This window comes from Pogona vitticeps, chromosome 2, assembly GCF_051106095.1.
Source record: "Pogona vitticeps strain Pit_001003342236 chromosome 2, PviZW2.1, whole genome shotgun sequence".
Taxonomy (NCBI): Eukaryota; Metazoa; Chordata; class Lepidosauria; order Squamata; family Agamidae; genus Pogona; species Pogona vitticeps.
In genome coordinates, this window is record NC_135784.1 from 167457082 (window position 1) to 167475821 (window position 18740).

An 18740-nucleotide genomic window follows, 5' to 3' on the forward strand; every position below is an offset into this window, starting at 1 on the left:
CACCTCAGCTGTAGCCCAGTGTATTCAAGAAGGCTTTTATTGCCGCTGCACCCTCCTCCGCTTGAAGCCATGGCATTGTTCAGCTCCCTCTTCGTCTGGGGAATGAGATATTTCTCCAGCAAGAGAGGGGATGCTGAGGACAGAGAAGAGAAATACTTGTACAGCCAAAAGAAACTATTTTTTCATTGGTGTTTTTCTGCATAAATAAATGTTTTCATTTGCTGGGATTCAAAATGAAGTCTTTACCCAGATTAATTTAACCATTCACTGAGGGATTTTATCTAATACGAAAGATATAACCAGGGAACCTATGTATGTACAGAATTTCATGGTACTGCACACAAAATTCAGGATATTAAGATTTTCAAAATTTCTAAAAGTTTCCATCCCTCCTGGGAGCCATAATAGGTGATGAAAATGACCAGGTTAAAATGTTCTGTAAGTAAGAGCCAGTAGATCACAGCATCTGTTTCTTTTCTTTCTTTCTTTCTTTCTTTCTTTCTTTCTTTCTTTCTTTCTTTCTTTATTAATGCAAGAGAAGGTTTCAAACAGATGTGCACAGTCCTGGGAGTAGTTCCATTCACTAGATTAAGTCTTCTAGAAAAGAGATGGGGAGCGAGTGACCCCCACATATGTTGTGAGAACTACAACTCCCGACAGTCCTAACAACACAACCAATGATGAGGCATCATGAGAGATGCAGTCCAGCGACATCAGGAAAGACGCAAGCTATCAATCCCTGATGTAAAGCTATCAGTTCTTCAAAGTACAGGTGTGATACACCTCATTTGTTATTGCGCTATACACTGATGCCCCAAACCTGAAGTGCAGGAGCCGGAACAGTCTACTCAGTAAACTGCTAGAGAAAAAGAGAACTAACTTTACATTTGTGCTAAATGATACAGTACATTAGGCAATGCTGGGTATGCCATCATCTCTTAAACCAATCTATCAGCCCCATGAAGATGAAAACAGAATTGCCCAAGCACTCTGCCTTCAGCTCCTTGAAGGAAAGGCAGCATACAAGTGCAAGAGGAAGAGAGTGACCTCTGATTGATTGCCTAATCAATCATTCATCCATGTAGGCCAGTGTGGCCTATTCTGTCTGACTCAAGCTCCCCAGGCTCTCGTGCAGAGGTCCTTCCCCTCGCTAGCTGCCACACACTCTTCTAACTGGAGACTGGAACTGGGGGTCCTCCCAGATGTTAATCTGTGCACTCAGCCACTGAGCTTTGGTCTGTCCTCAAAATTATAATCAGTTGTGCAGATGATTCCATGTCATGGGGATACATTTAGCATCTTTCTGGTTCCTTTGTAGCTTTGTGCCAAGTAAAATGGAGAAATGTTTTTGTTCCCCTAGTCACAAGAAAGCAGCTCCCATCTACTCTAGCTAGCATAAATCAAGAGTGGAGGATGCTGAGAATGATAATCCATCAAAATTTGGAAGGCTTAGTTCATTTGAAATGTGGAGCTGGAGGAGAGCTTTGCAGATACCCTGGACTGCCAGAAACATGAACAAGTGGGCCTTAGGTTGAATCATGCCTCAAATCTAGACTTTATTTGGTTTGGTTCAAAAAAATTTTTAAAAGGGGGGGAGGGAATCTATCTGGTATCTTTTAAGATACTGGAAGGGTAATTTTAAAAGATTGCATAATATGCAAAGGGAAGGAACGGGGGGGGGGGGGGGGAGAGCTCTCCTGCCATCTTGAAATCTACCAGGCCAGCCTCAGAAGACGCTGCCATGACAACTCTCCCCCCCCCCAACAAACACCTAAATATGATAATTGTGTAAGTACATGTGCATACGTAAAATCCATCTGCAGAAAAGCAATACTGAGGATATCATCTCTGCAGCCTATAGTTTGCTGGCCCCCAAACAGGCTGTCAATGCTAAGATCAGAGGTGCTTAAACAGATGGGTGCAGCTTTGGGACATAGCACACCATGTTCTGGTTTATGTAGTATGATGCTTCTAATAATAATCAGAACTGGACACCCAACTGCCCCACAAGAAGCGTAAACCTGGAGGGAAAGAATGTTCCTCTGAATTCCTGAAGGTAAAATAAAGGCAAATAAAACAGATTAAAGTATGCTGCTATTGGGATAGCCCTCTTGCTTTGCATTCTTCGTTTCAGTTTTGCAATAGGCTCCATCAGCCTTAAAATACAGCCGAAATGGCAAGGCGGTGGCTTGGCAGAGACCATCCTCATCCCTTGACAGCAGAACAGAAATGTGAATCCAGACCTTTCAGGCTCAAAAATCCATTGGGAGAGCCAGAGCTTGGAAAAGTTACTTTTAAAGACCACATCCTAAAGCAAGCATGGCAGGTGGCAATGCTGGCAGAGGAATTTCGGAGGCTGTAGTCCAGCAAGTAACCTTTCTTAAGGTGCGAGGATGGCAAAGAAAGATGTTGAGGGCCTTTTCGGTTGCTGCTCCCAGACTCTGGAACTTCCTCAAGCAGATGAAGGCCTTTCTCTTCAGGCAAGCTTGCCCTCAGAGACTGGCTGCCTGAGATGGTTTGCTGTTGTTTTTAAACGAATGGTTGTGTCTGACTGCTTTTAATTTGTTTTTATGTTGCTTCTGTTTGCCATCTTTTACTCTAATATTTATTTGAACCTTTTTAGTATTTGTATGCTTACTGTTTTCAGTTTTAAATGTGTTCTTAGAATTATGTAAGTCACCTTTTAAAGAAGAAAGGTGGGACAGAGAGAGAGAGAGAGGGAGGGAGAGAGAGGGAGAGGGAGAGAGAGAAGGCAAGAAGATGGCTGCCCATGAGCATGCTTTGGGGGCACTCTGCCAAAAGCTTTAAGTAAAGTTAAATCTTTGTGAGAGAAAGAGGGTGTGGTAATGCATGAAACAACTTCTCTTTCTCCTTCTTGGCTACTGAAGTTCCCCTCAGCCCCAGCAGCAGGTGCCTGGCAGCAGCCCAGCCCACCCCTCCCTAGTATAACCTCCTCTACTCCCACCATACCAAGTCCATCCAGGGTGTGTCAGAGTCAGCCGACCAGCACAAAGGGCAGCCAAGGCACCAGATGATGCCACTTGCCTTGATATTTGGGGGGGGGGAGGAGGAGAGGGGAAGGTGACCTTTGGTTGTCTCTATCCATTACATCTGCCCACAACACATACGCCACAACCATCTGTGGCACGGCAGTCAGCCAAATCCCAGCACTCTGCGACATAAAAGATACATCCAACTTCGTGACAGGAGGCCCTGTATGAAAAATATCTTTATTTCCCTCAAAATGTTGAAATGTTGCTTCTTTTTAGGGGGTGGGGACTACAACTCCCAGAATTTCACAGCCACTATGTACAGCTTCTTCCAAGTTGTAGTCCTCCCCCAGTTATCCAAAGTCCTGTCCTCTCAGGACCCTGGCTGTTCCTAAACCAGCCTGATTCATCTCTGAAATTGGGAGCAACCAATTCTAGAAAAGTTTCAGCAGTCAGTACCAGTGCAAAACTGGAAGGTCTGCTTGCAGACAGTGTGATCCCCGTCATACCAATCAAATAGCACAGGGCAATAATTCTACCTTCTCCTCAGTGTACTGTTTCTCCTAATTAAGTGTGAGAGAAAAGGATAGCTGGGAAAACACAGGGAGGTCACAAACTGAGAACAATGTCCTCTGGAGCCCTGGTACAATTTTTGAATGACACTTGGCAAAAACTCATGATAAAACTATGGTGTGTAGAATTTCCTTATATGATGTGTTTTGCTATAGACTTTTCTCTGGTTTTGCCACAATGCCAAACTGATTTCACTAATGAAACCACAAAGCAGCTACATCTAGGATCGCCAGCACGCAACTTGAGGGTCCACTGCTTTAAGACAAACATTTATTTAGTATCTAACAATGATTTATTTATTTTATTTATTTACAAGATTTTTTTAACTGTGCCATTACCAGTGGTCTCTGAGCGGCGATCAAGGTTATTTCCCCTGCCAGATAAATATTGTTGTAGATGTGGCAAATTTTTGTTTAAATGTTTTTTTAAAAAACTCTAAAACTTGACACTGTGTATGCCTTTGGGCTACTAAACCTAAATAAACTTGAACTTATATTTGTATCTAACCATGATTTTTACATCCCTCCTTTCCTCCTGTGAGCTCAGTGTGGCACAGATGGCTCGTCTCCCCCTGTTTATCTACACACTTACCATGTAAGGGAGGTCAGGCTGAGAGAGATTGTTTGACCCAAGACTACCCAGAAAGTTTAGAATGTGAACTCCATGGGAAATTGACCCTATAGCTTCCAGAAGTCTACTCCCAATCCAAATCATTGACCATGACATCTCTGCTCACGAACAGGCATGGTTTATGAGAAGCCCCATGCACCAGAAGTATTCATTTTACAAACTGCTGGATAACTCAGTAGTTGGGGCTGAGAGTTCAATTCCTCACTGTGCCTACTGTGCCTCCTTCGACAGGGCCTGAACTCAGTGATCCATTTGGTCCCTCCCAGCTGTGCAGTTCTTAGATTGTTGTTGTTGTTGTTATATTAAGAAATGAGGGAGTGGGATAATCTGACCATCTCCATACAGACAATGTGAGTGGAGACACAGTTTATCTCTGGATCTACCATAATTTCCCAAATTCAGAAGTTTCTGCCATCTTTTTTTGTCTCAAATTAACTACAGGGAGCTCATATGATCATTAACCAGCCGCATTGCTATGGGTGCCTCCTCTGGACAACCCTGCCACCAACATCTTGCCCACATTAACTTTGAAAAGAAGCTCAGCACTCTACAGCTGCTGAGGATGTTTTGTCCTCACTGGGCTGTTTTGTAAGCATTTGGCAGCCTCTGACAGCTTTCTCTCTTCTGTCTCACAACTGCCCCTGCCTTCCTATTTCCCTAAGCTTGTGGACACTCTTATTTCTAAGTGGCCTCATTTGATCTTCAGTCATCTTGGTGTTCAGCAGCTAAATTCATCCTTAGAGGAAGTCATTCTATTTGTATGTCTCCTTCATTCTCAGGGGCTCATAAAAACATACACAGTGGCTTCCACCCTGCAACCCTTCTGTCTTTGGACCAACCCAGTGAGATAGGTGAAGCAGCGAGATAGGGACGGGCCCAAGAATCCCCTCCCCCATGAGCTTGATAGCCAAGAGAATTTTTGAACCAGGTCTCAAGTGCTAGCTAGACATTCTAACCAGTACACCAAACTGGCTGAAGTTATTTGCTGTCCATCCAAGCTAGTTCAAGGCTGGGTACATTTGAAATATCTTTTTTTGCAATGTGAGAAGCACAACCAATTTTGCAAAAAGCTGCATGTTGTTGTTATAGTATTAAGAAATGAGATTTCACAGCAACCCTCTGCTCTGAAATATGAGGGGACCATGTCCCACTTTATGCTTTGCCCAATTGCTCGAGTTCCTTACACACTCATGGTGTTCCTCATGATGCTACTCAAGCTGTGATCAAGCACTGGATTAGCTAGAGCTGTCTCTAGTTACCAACCGTTGCAGGGAAATGCTGCTTATTTGGAGCTACCTCAAACGCTAGGTTTCCCTAACCAATAAGCTGGCTAGGGGATTCTGGGAGATGCAGTCTAAGCAGTGTTTAGGCTTTACTATAGATCAGGCCATCCCTCATAGCACAAGTCCAACACACAAGAAAAGATGTATAAGGGATTCTACATGGCCACATACCTTTCCAAACTACTGCTAATCAGACATGTGCTTGGCTTTCATAAGAATGCCCCCTAGGAACAAGCCATGTGCCTGGCAGCAAATACAAAACTGGCTCAAGGAAGATATCAATTTGTATGTGGGGTTGCTCAGACAGATGTGGCATGATTTCAGATTAATCATGTGGCATGATTTTGGTCTCGTATCTTTCCATGTTTTAACCTGGCCTCTCAACATAACATAACTTTCTAACACTCAAGGCACTTTTGACAGGAGACGTTCCACCAAAGTGTAGGATACTTATAAAAACCACGATGAAACTATACACGTGCCCTTAACATATCAATTTCTAGTGAGGCAGTTGCATTAGCCTCTTGTTGCAAAACCTTAAAGACTAATAAGACTATTAGGGCATATACTAAAATGTGATGATGGATGCACATAGCTATTGTATCTTGATTTTTAAAGTTTTGATATATGTTTAATTGTTTTTTAAATGGGATTACAGGTATATAATATTTTCAGTTATTGGAACCACAAAATGCAGCATCCAGACCAAAATCAAAGACCATGAGAGATACTGCAGACTAAAACAACTGGAAAAACTGGCAGTAGCTGAACATACCTTAAAACAAGCTGGACATGAAATTTTATTTCAAAATATTGAAGTACTGGACAACACCATCAATCATTATGTTAAGACTGCACAGGGAAGCCATTGAAATCCACAAACACCAGCAGAGTTTCAACAAAAAAGAAGAAAGTTTAAAACTCAACAAAGCCTGGCTCTCAGCACTGAAAAATACAACCTGCAAAAGGTCAACGAACTCTACCCAGCCACAAGGACCTGTGATCACTGAACACAAAAGACCAGCTAATGACACCCATCAGTCACAATGACAGATAATCTCTCCCTCTTATCACAACAACACACCCACAACAAAAAACACCCTGATCACTACAATCACCCATCTCCTGAAAAGGACAAAAGCTGATTCCACAGCTATAAATACTCAACTGTCCAAACAAACTGCACCAGAGCACAGAGTTCTGACTCCTGTCCTCTGAAGATGCCGGCCACAGAGACTGGCGAAATGTTAGGAAGAACAACCTTCAGAATACGGCCAAAGAGCCTGAAAAACCCACAACAACCATTTTCAGATTTTTGTTTTATCTGCTGTGAGCTGCCTTGGGTCCTCTATGGGGGAGAAAGGCAGCATATAAATAATATAAATAATTATTTATAAATTACACACAAACATAAACATCCATTAAGGAGAAACTGTGCGGAGCAGCTTGGCCGGTATCCTCTCTTTCCCTTCACCCTTTCCCTTCCTCCTTTCTTTAGCCACCCTAGATAGCATTCTAGGACCCTTTCAGTTTTTCAGTCTGCTCTCTACTCTCTAGGAAGCAGGAGCCTCCCCCCCTCTCTCAGTCCTTGTCTTTCAAATGTTTAAAGGCTTTGAAGCCCTGCAGAAGAAAGCAGCACATGGAATTTACTATAGGTCTTCAACAGAAATGATTACCCCAGGCCCGCCTTCAGCTATGATTACTCTCCTAGTAAGGAATGTTGATGCCTCATTATGGTATTTCTGGTCAAGATAAAGTTTAATTAACTAAACTCCAAAACAAAACCTGATACAAACTCCCCTAGAATCCCTTAAGTATCCATGCCAAATTTCAGGAGACTGAGTTTCACACACTTTGTTTATATAGGTGTATACAAAATATTTTCAATGTTATTTTCCAGGCTGGCATAATGAACTTTGTTTACATAAATGGATAGGCAATATATAGAGAACAAGGTAAGAGTTTGGATGATCCCTTGTAGCACAGTGGTTAAACTGCTGTACTGCAGCCAAAACTATGCTCACAACCCAGGGTTCAATCCCAGGTAGTCGGCTCAAGATTAACATCTGTCCTTCTGAGGTCGGTAAATTGAGTACCCAGCTCGCTGGGAGGGGGCGCAATGTGTAGTCTGCATAATTAACTTGTAAACCGTACAGAGAGTCCTTTAAGTGCTATGTGGCAGTAAATAAGCAGTACGCTTTGCTTTCTGCTTTTTGACACACAATCTAGATTCCAAGTATTCTTTAGGGCTTCATCTAGAGCAGTGGTTCCCAATCTTGCATCCCCAGATGTTCTTGAACTGAAGCTCCCAGAAGCCTTCACCACTAGATGTGCTGGCTGGTGTTTCTGGGAGTTGCAGTCGAAGAACAGCTGGGTTACCCTCAGTTGGGAACCATTGCTCTAGCTGACAGAGTCATATTTGAATGTCCACTGACTCTTCCTACTCCTTTACTTTCAAAACTATATGGAGATAAAATGATTTCAAGATCAATTCAGGGTTTTGCCATAATTTCTGACAACGCGATCTGGAGATCTTGAAATCTTGAACATATATATTTATGCCTTTCTGGTAGGCTTAACCAGGACATTACCTTAATATGGATTTTAAGAATCTGGACCTAAGTGGCTTGATTGATAGCTGAATATGCAACAGAGAATTAATAATAGTTAACCCATACATATTATTTACATACAGACACACATATACCGACAATTCTCAGTTTATGAGAGCCACAGCCTTCTCTGCTTTCCCTCTAACACAGTCTTTGCATCTTCTGTCAAGAAGAGTAAGAAGTGACCCTGACCTGCCTCATCAGGACTGGGAATTGATGCTCTTCCCTTAAAAGAAATGACACTGGCTTGAAGAAGAGCCTTTGCCCTTTTCAAACTTGTCCCACAACATTGAAGCATGAAAGATTCCACAGATCAGTGATGACTGCAGGATACATCCCTCCCTCATGTTCTCTCTCCCTGCTCTGGAATGGCCGTGCAAACTGTTAATATTTTCAGGACAGGGATGGTGAGCTGAGTCAAGAAAAGCCACTCTAGGTGGGTCAGAGAGAACACGTTTCCTTGGGAATTTCTAGCCTTTCAAAAGAAAATTAGGGAAGATCTCTTTTCCCTAGCAAAAGTAATCAGAACATGTTAACACACACATTGCTTCGTGTATCAGTAACTGCATTCTGTCTTGCCTGTGCACCTAGGGCGAAGTCTGGGACCATTGCATACATGCTTGAAAAAGACGAGTTAAAAGCAGCACACAGAGTTACAAACTTCAAGGTAATCTTCAAGCCACAAGTGGAGAACATTTTTCTCAATCCCTGAAATAAACAGACAAATGCCTCCTCAACCAATTTGGAAGTGTAAATATTTACAATACTTGATCTTATGAAACATAAAACATCTTTTACTGTTTTAACAACATAAAAGACATCCATTCATAACCTGGTTTATAAACTTACAGTATAACTCATCTTTATGGGATAATTTAAAGAGCAATAGTGCCATGTTTCTTTAGAAAGCCTAGTTCTGCTTAATGGAACTTATTCTTGCATAAGCACAAGCTATTTTACCAGCAAAGTTTTAAATGCCTTGCTTTAAGTGTGAAATGCACCAAACATATCATGGCAAAAACAGAAATGCAAACTGTTATATGGTGTGCTAAGAAAATACTTACATCTTATTTTTTTTTCCCCGAGAAGTAGAAGAGACAAGTTGAAAACAGGAATCTGGAGTTTTTGCATTGAACAAACAACAATATATTGTCAGCATGGAAACAGTCTCTTATAGATAGAATATTAAATACAGACAGCACATCTGGATCCTGAAGTATCATTTATTATAACTACACAGGAGCATTTTTAATATCTGATTCCAGTTTACTTTATAGTTTTGAACGAGATAAGCTCTATGTCTGATCATATTTGACTGGGTCCAGAAGAGAAAATATTCAGTTCCTCTACAAATTTCTAATTTTTACACTGGGAAAATAAACAGAGTTGAGGGAGTTGTGCTTTTTCTTCTCTCCCCCTCTCTTTCTGGATCTTCACACCTCTGGCTGTGCATCAAAGCTATGTGGGTGTGTGAGACACTAGGTATGTTGAAAATGGGATCCCAAGCCTAAAGATGCTCAAGCGCAGCTGCAGCCACACAATCCAAAGCCTCTTTGGTACCCTGAAGTAACCTCGCAAAGCTATGCCCAGGACTGCATGTAATCTGTACTCCATTCTGTGCCAGGAAGTGCTATTTTCAAAAATCCACATGTATTATGCACTGCACACTCTTGCACAGGCTCCACAATTTATACAAAATTATCTACAGAGCCCTGAAGCCCTTTCTCCTAAGTGGTGGGAATCACAGGAAATTCCCCCTCCCACTTCATCTTCTGAAATTACACCAGACGTTGCCCACACTCTTCCAAGCTTGCTGTCTTATGCTAGAGGCTGAAAGATGCTGGATTTTATTTTCAGCGTTAAATGGCACACAAACACCCCATGTCCCATCAGCCATGATAATCTTAAAACAAAGGCTTACTAAGAACAAGTGTGATGCCTAAGTACCCTTCCTTTCAGTCTCTCTTCACATGCTTCAATTGAAGGCTTTCAGGGTTTAATGAATCATAGTTAATCTCCAACCTAAGAAACTGTGCTTTAGATTCTGAGCACAGTCCAAGCTTGCAAACTAGGATCAAGAGGTGGTTTGCCCACAGGGGTGTGAAAAATATTCACCAAATTCTTCTTTTTCATGAGTCTGGGTTGTCGACACAAATAAAACATAATTGGAAAAACTTTTCAAATCCTGTGAGATTCTTTACCTGCAGCACAAGTGTGAGATAAAGAGCTTTAAAAGAAAAAAAATCTGAGGGTCTGTCTAGATGAGGGAATTTAGAGCGGTCTAGTTCATCCTTAAAAAGTTATTTCTGTGTCATCTATTTTATCTCTCACATGAGTAATCCTTCTGTTCACACTGGAGATATTTGTTCTCCCATGAGAATAGTCCACATAAGTCTTTGAATCATTGGTTTATTCATGAGCAAGGTTTGCCTGGAAATCCCTTCTTTTCCCCACCTTTCTCCTTAACTGGGGCTCTACTGCAGCGGTGCTATCTTGGAGAAGCGAAGGTTCCCTTCAAAGCACGTGCCACTCCACCTCCCTTCGCTCAGCTTTCTTCCTCCTCTGCACAGCAATTGTTTTTCAGCCCCTTTGGTTCTAGTCACGATGGAATCCCGGGAGTGGAATTGCTCATACATGCAGTGGAATCGCGCGTACACGCAGGGGCGAAGTCACACAAGAGAGGCGGAGCCCCCCGCAGTAGGGCTGAACATTACAGTACGTATGTTGGGGGACGGAGCCCATGGAGTTGATCTAAACCCCTTCCCTGACTTTTCTTTTGGCCAACATTCAGTGGGCCTCAATGGTTTTCCCTTTCCCCCCCCTTAAATAAAGGAAGTGGTACCTTAAAAGAGGAATGCACCAACCTAGCGTAGTATTAGAATAGGAAAATATAATTTTAAATAACAAAGAAGAAAATAGAGGAGTATGTTTTTTGGTCTTCCCTTTTAATGTCATGACTCACCTAATATATCGCAATATCATATATTGTCACTTCAGATAAAGCTGCTCTCAGATCCATATGCGTACAAAATAACCATCTGCACAGGCTACAAAATGGAATACGTACTGTAATTAGGAGCACAGTGAATTGCACCATAAAGAAAAAAAACACAGAAGCCCCTAGCCCTGTCACAGAAAGGAACAGGCAGCTTTCAAAGGGTCACGATAGATTGATCTAAGGAGAAACATGTGTGTACGCAGTAATTTGGTCTGAACCAAACTGTACAACAGTGATGCAAACAGCAATCTATAGACCCATCTGGACAGGATCAAAAATCTCTGGAGTTTGCACCAAATTTCTTTGTAAAACTAGGACTTTCTCCATTTGTGCACCCACACAAGGCAAGCAAAGAAGAACTAGATGATTAATCCAAAAGATGCTAAAAACCTATCCAGGTCCTCCAATGTTCAGAAGTCCTGGGCTTCAATCACAGCTGCTACTGTCATTTCATATTATTATTATTATTATTATTATTATTATTATTATTATTATTATTATTATTATTATTATTATTATCATCATCATCATCATCATCATCATCATCATCATCATCATCATCATCATCATCATCATCATCATCATTCCCCTAAAAACCATTCCCACAAATGTGAAAACTCTCTTCAAAACCAACATAGTATGCCTTGCCACAAGGAAAAGGGTTTTCTGTTTCTTGTTCTTGTGCCTTATCTTCATTTCTGTTGTGCTGGGATGGTTCCAGACAGTATGATCATGTGAAAACGTTGTCACAATTGAGCTTTATGCGCAAAGTTTTGTATAAAAATTGTTCTTGAAGGTCAGTCTGACATTCAATTACATACTTCCCAAGCCATAACTAATAGGGTTGAAGACACTCCTGTCTCCCTTCCATCAGGAAAAAAAAAGCTGTCATTATACTCTTAATCAGAAGCCAGGAGCAAAATTTAGCAGACGGCATGGAACCTGTATGGCTTTCTAGATGTTGCTCGGCTTCAATCACTTTTACTCTCAGCCAGGATAGCCAGTGGCCATGGATAATGGGAATCGGAATTTTAAAAACAACAGCACCCGTGGACCACCAATTCTCCAGCCCTGATTTGGGAGAGCAATTTTACAGCTAAGAACATGAACTGTTCTGCTTAGGGGAGAGTCCATGCAAATCATGCCAGCTCCTCTGCTCATTTCACATCAGATGCTGGTTTTACTTCAAAATAATTAAAACATTTTTCAAACTTCAAGCAGTACTGTATTCTGAAACTAAATTACCCATGTGAAACTGAAAGCCGTTGTTTTCAGTTGTGAAGTGATTATTGTTCCATGGAAGGAGAACATGTGTTAGGGAAAATGATCACTGTGACAGTCTGAAATAGCCATGCAGAAGAAGAAACAGAGATTTCCTGTTTGTTCATTCTCCTTTTTATAAGGGCCTTTTTTGTAGTGTGCTATGGGAATATGGAGGTTAAGGGGTATTGGATCTCTGCACAGCAGCGACGCTGAAACTTGACCTATGGCTAACAAGAAACTTTATTACTTTCTATATTGGCTGAGGCTTCTGGGAGTTGTAGGTTCAAAACATGTAAAATGTAAAAAAAAAAAAAGAATTATTATTTCTAATGTGACCTTTTATTAAGGAATAAAAGTGAGCCGTCCTGACAGACATCTAAAGAAGAAGCAAATGAGGGGTGTGCTGTGGGGGAATTAATCAAACTGGACGATGATGAATGTATGACTAATAAAGCGATAGAGGTGTTTCTGGCAGAGAGGACGAAAGACTGAGGGGAGGAGTCAGGAGAGTGGAGATGGGATGAGGTTTTAAAGGAGGAGAGAGGAGAAAGAGGGGCAGATGGAGGAAAGGAGGAAAAGAGTACACAAACAAGAGAGACAGGCGCAGAGAGAGAGAAGATCGTAACATTGGTAAAGAATTTCCCGAACTTGATGAAGGAAGATGGTCTGTTGCCTCTACCAAAAGAGATAGGAACGGTTGGAGCCGGTGAGCGTCCAGGGGGATGGATACCGGGAGTGGGTTTGGCTTCTCGCCCAGCAATGGACAGAGGGACCCTTGGTGGAGTCAGCCCTTTCCTACCCAGGCTGGAGGGTTCGGTTGTGGTCCATCCTTGCTGCAGGACTACCTGCTCGGTGCTGACTGTGTCAACCGCGAATCAGAGTGCAACCATTCATTTGGGGGGGGGGGAAGAAACAGTAAAAACCAAAGATATGGGATCTGGGGTAAAACCCAAGAAGTATAACATGTTAACAAATGAAGAGTTGCCGGACCCGTTTGGTCCAGAGTTACTTGATGGAAAAGTTAATAAAACCAATCCTTTTTTGACCGTTACATCGACTCCGGCTGTCATTCCCGCCGAATCCCTTGGCCCGCCCATCCTGGAAAAGGAACCCAATCACATAAACATTTGTGTTTCTTTTCTTCCGGGGGGGGGGCATAGAGGATACAGTGTTTCCCAAAAAAATAAGACAGGATCTTATATTAATTTTTGCTCCAAAAAAAGTATTAGGGCTTATTTTCAGGGCATGTTTTAATTTTTTTTCATGTACAACAATCTACATTTATTCAGGTACAGTCATGTCATCTTCTTCTGGTGGCTGCACAATGATGGAGGGTGAGGTTTCACTTAACTGGGGCTTATTTTGGGGGTAGGGCTTATATTACAAGCATCCTGAAAAATTATACTAGGGTTTATTTTCAAGTTAGGTCTTATTTTCAGGGAAATAGGGTAGAGTGATAGACTAGGGCTCAGAAGACCTGAGTCTGAATTCCTCTGTAGTCATGAAAGCTTGGTGTATATGTGTACACAGGTGCCAATGGTAAAACCACTTCTTAAATATCTCATTTTCCTCGAAAACCCTATTAGAATCGCTATAACTTGTAAGGAGCATGACAGCATCTAACAAACAAACACATACACCCCCATAACGATGCTGAATGACTGAAATCACAGAAAAACATTAGTTTTTTATGCCAGCTTGGGTTCCTTGACTGAAATACTTGTAACATTAGCAAAGGCTGCTGCTTATATATCGCCCCATAGCACTTAAAAAAATTCTCTGGGCGTTTTACAATTTAATTATACAGGCTACACATTGCCCCTCAGCTGGGTACTTAATTTACCAACCTCGGAAGGATGGAAGGCTGAGTTAACCTCAAGCCAGCTATCTGGGACTGAACCTGGGTCATGAACAGAGTATTCGCTGCAGTACAGTGGGGCCCCGCATCACGACAACAATCTGTCCCATTGAAATCGCTGTTTAGCAAAATCGTCATCATGCGAAATCCGTTTCCCCATTGGAATGCATTGAAAACCATTTAATGCATTCCAAAGAGGAAAATACCTCGTCGTCCAGCGAAGATCGCCCATAGGGAAGCCATTTTGTGAGTGCCGATCAGCTGTAAAAATGGCTGCCCTGCGAAGCATGGGTTCGGAAAACACAGGGCAGCCATTTTGCGAAGCCAACGATCAGCTGTAAAAATCATCTTGCAAACAAATGGTTCGCGAAGCACGGACCTAATCAACATCCAGTGAAAATCCCCCATTGGAATGAGTTTTGTGAATCGCTATAGCGATAGGAAAAAGTCATTGCTATTCAGATTTGTCATTTAGCGGGGTTGTCGTCTTGCGTGGTACCACTGTACTACAGTTTAACCACTGAACCGCAAGGCTCCAAGAGTCCTGTTTAGTTAGAAATAGCAACACTGTAAAAGTACACTTAAAGGGAGGCACCTAGTCCCTGCCCTCTCTGTCATGACAGTCTTCATAATTTCTGTAACAGGCCAAAAGAGATGACGTTCCTGCCATATGGAGTTATTCTATTGTTGTTCTGTGCTGTCAAGTCAGAACATACTTATAGCAACCCTAATAGAGCTTTCAAGGTAAGTGAGATATTTAAGGAGTGGCATTACCAAGTCCACACCTGCAATGGGTTTCCATGACTCAAGATTCAAACCCAGGCCTCTCGAGTCCTCGTTTGTCACTCTATCTACGACACCATATTGGGCATTCGGTATCCCATAGAAAGGTCCAAGTCCCTGCTCAGCTATAAGGTTCATTAAATGACTTTGGACCAGTCACTGTCTCTCAGCTAGAGCCACAGTCCCTCACAGGGTTCTCATGAAGAAAAACGGGAAGAGCCATGTGCACCTTCATGGAAAGCCAGAATACTAGTACTGTATAACTAAGAAACAAATAGCTTCCTCTGGTCCATTTTGCAAAGCCCCAAGATGTCTTGAATGAAGGGTATGTTTCCCATATCCAACCACACCAGGAAAGACATTTGGATGTTAATGGAGATACGGAGATGGAAGCATAGAAATCCACTATGCTTGGGAGAAAGTGTTAGAATTAGTCAGTACAGTGGTGCCTCGCAAGACAAATTTAATTCGTTCCACGGTTAATGTTGTCTTGCAAAAAATTTGTCTTGCGAAATGCATTTTCCCATAAGAATGCATTGAAATCTAATTAATGCGTTCCTATGGGCAAAAAAAGTCAGAACAAAGTCAAATTTGGTTTACAAAGGGTTTATTAAGTGCTCTTTAAAGCCATACATATCGTGCAGATGATTTCAAAAATTTCAATCAAAAAACTTTAACTTTTTAAACATCATAGAAAAACATTTAAAAATCAGCAAACATGAGGCAGGAACAAAAAAAAAAAAAAAGGAAAACATTCGTCTTGCAAAGCATGGCCATAGGAACATTCGTCTTACGAGTCATCAACCCCATCGCCAAAACCATTTGTCTTGCAAGATTTTTGTCCTGCGAGGCATTTGTCTTGCGAGGCACCCCTGTATTTATAGGCAGGATGGAACAGCCCAGTACTCAACCTGTGACTTTTGAGGATAGGGTGGGGTGGGGAAATAACCATTATTGTAACTAATCGTAAGGCAAAAGAAAGAAAAATGTTTCCCTTTATTATGGATGCTGGCTAATAGTTCAGTGAGTTAGGTCCTTGGCTGCAAAGCCAGAGGTAGGGAGTTCAGTTCTCCACTGTGCATCTCAGAAGTGCCAGCCTGTGTGATCTGGGGTAAGCTGCAAAGGTCCCAAGGTATTCCCCAAAGAAGGGAATAGTAAACCACTTGTGAGTACTTTCTGACCAAAAAGAAAAAAAAAAAAACTATTACCAGGGCATCATCCTATCACTGTTAGTTGTCCATTAAATCAGTATGTTGGTACATAAATTCTTAGGTTTCCAAACTCCTAACTATACAGATAAAAGGCTCTCTGTTCATACCAACAGCATTGGGATGTGCATACGTATGATCCCATGGCAACTCCTAGCTTTTTCTCATGTATTTGGAGACACAATATAAAGTGCAATAATAGTAGCCAGAAGCCACTATTGCAGATAAGGGGGTCTTCCGTCTTTTAAGTCTTCTTTATCCTACACTTTAGCAGCTAAATTTGCAGTGTATTCAATGCAATGCACTGAAATCTGGTTTGAAGTTTGAATCCATCCTTCCACGCATGGATAGTTAGATACATTCACACATTTAGAAATGCCACACGAGAAGGCAAGCTGTGTTTACATAATGGGATGCTCCCTTCTCTCCTGATAAAACATGTCTTAAACAAAAGCTGGGCTGAAGAAGTTCCATAATCTGTATTTATGTATTATTAAACACTCAAAAAGGCAAGGTGGGTAAGCCTTGGGCATGTTCTTTGTGACCATCAAGGGGACATGGCTGTGTGTGGGACAGCACTTGTACCTACACATGAAGGACACACACTGCCTACAAAGCGGGCCATGTACTCCCGCACTTAATGGTCAGGAGATGCTCAAATAAAGGAAGCATGCTTCATGCATATTTCATCCATCCCAGCATACAAATGTATCTAAAATTCCTTGAAAAAAACTGGCATTTTGAGGAGATGGGATGAGATCGGGCCAGCAGTGCTTGTTCAGACGAGCTATTCCAGCAGCAGCGTTTTTTAAAAAAATCTCATCTCCTTGTGGAAGGGGTTCTCTCTCCACATCTGTCCCCTCCCTGCCTTATAGGGAGAAATGATGTGAAAGTGTGGTGTGCTGACACCATTATGTCACAGGAAATGGTGTAATGCACTGATACTGTATTGACTGAAATCCAAACTAGGTGAGGCACGTTCTTCAGGTTCTAATAAATCCAAAGCTTTGTGGCTAGGAATGGTCTGCTACAAGCAATATCCAAAATGTTAAGGTCAATTGGCTATCCTGGGGCCATCTGAGAATCCTCAGGATTGAAATAAAATAATTGTGTTTGAATTCTTATTGCTCACTAAGTGACATTCTGTATGTTCTCGCAGGCATTCTCATCTTACAAATGGGGGCGGGGGGGAGAGACACAATAGAGTCCATATAGGAGAATTGGTGACTAGGGCTAGATTTTGTCCTGATAATTAATAGTGTGGTGATGAAGAGTTATGAAGATCCCCATATCAAAGCTTACCTCCTACTTCAGACATATTGCATAGTCCCTTTTCCTCAGATTTAGCATCCCGTTTGCAATACAAGGATAAACAACTCTGACCTAGTTTACAGTTTCCGAAACAGTGCATGTGGTGCAGTATTTGAAGACTAGGTATTACACCATTCCATGTGCAAGCATGTAGAAGATGTGGTTGACCCCATTATTATTCCCATAGCTCCACTTGAGCCATTCTTCATGTATCAATAAACATTGCTTTGGTGCATGTCCCAGTATCTTTTCCTTACCACAAACAGAACAGGGAGCAAATCAACATCCAAGGCAATAGGCTAAAATTTGGGATAGGTCTGAATTTCCCTACCTTTTAAATGAATCATTGATTATTCCCATTTTACAGGTAGAAACACAGTGCTGAAGACCTGCAAAGTGATGGTAGTCAAGCATCTGTGGGCCAAACAAGGATACAAATCCATATTTTCTAGGTCTAAGGCAGTTGCTGTGTCTTCTGGATCAACAGCAGTTTCTCAAGCAGAAAATTCCTGCACTCATTAGGAAGTCAATGAGAGAAAATGTGCCATAACTCCCAGTAGAGCTGGTTCTTATTTATGGGCACAACTAAAATCATTCTAGGCTACACAGGTCCATCTTCCTACTTCAGCCCCCGGCTAAATCATGCAGACAGAGATAGCATCACTATGGTGTGGGCTTGATAGCTCAAGGTCACAGCAAAATGAAGGACAGACTGGGTTGGCAGCACCTGGCACCAGTCCCCTCCTTTCCTGGGACAGAGCATAGCCAAGAGCAGGCATTGTGGTTTGCCATCTCTAGAGGCAGAGCAGATTTACTGCAGCTGAAAATCTGGGCAATTGTTACAAACCAGTCCACAAATAAGATCCTGCTCAGGCGATAAAAATAGCCACTAAAGCTGTGGCTACCTGGTTACATAAAGGCCGGCTCGGCGTCTGGCTGATAGACACGGAGAGGACGCTGAAGGCGGGGGAGGTCTGACCTAGCTGAGATTCTCCATTCAGACAGGAGAGAGTGCAGGATGATCAAGGTCTAGGAACAGGAGCAGCAGCAGCCCAACAGCGCAGCAACAACATGCAAGAACCTTGTGCGAGAAATCTGCTCCTGGCAAACAACAAGCTGCCACATTTAACCGTGGTGCTCTCTGGCAGGTATTACTTAAGGTCAAGATGGATGACTAGTCCTAACCCAATGCCTGCAAATTTACCGACCCCTTGGTGTGCTTTGACTCAGA

The 18740-nt window shown here is 42.1% G+C and overlaps 1 protein-coding gene and 1 long non-coding RNA gene across 5 annotated transcripts in view; one reads left to right on the forward strand and one right to left on the reverse strand.

Annotated features, from left to right (window-relative positions):
* Positions 1 to 18740, reverse strand: part of ZNF385A (zinc finger protein 385A) — a 165560-nt gene that overhangs the window by 129617 nt on the left and 17203 nt on the right. The gene's annotated exons all lie outside the window — the stretch shown is intronic.
* Positions 1 to 18740, forward strand: part of LOC144586436 (uncharacterized) — a 51488-nt gene that overhangs the window by 11522 nt on the left and 21226 nt on the right. Inside the window, exon 2 of the long non-coding RNA XR_013541265.1 lies at positions 1 to 18740. This exon is cut by the window's right edge and continues 17835 nt beyond it. This is a non-coding gene — a long non-coding RNA (uncharacterized LOC144586436).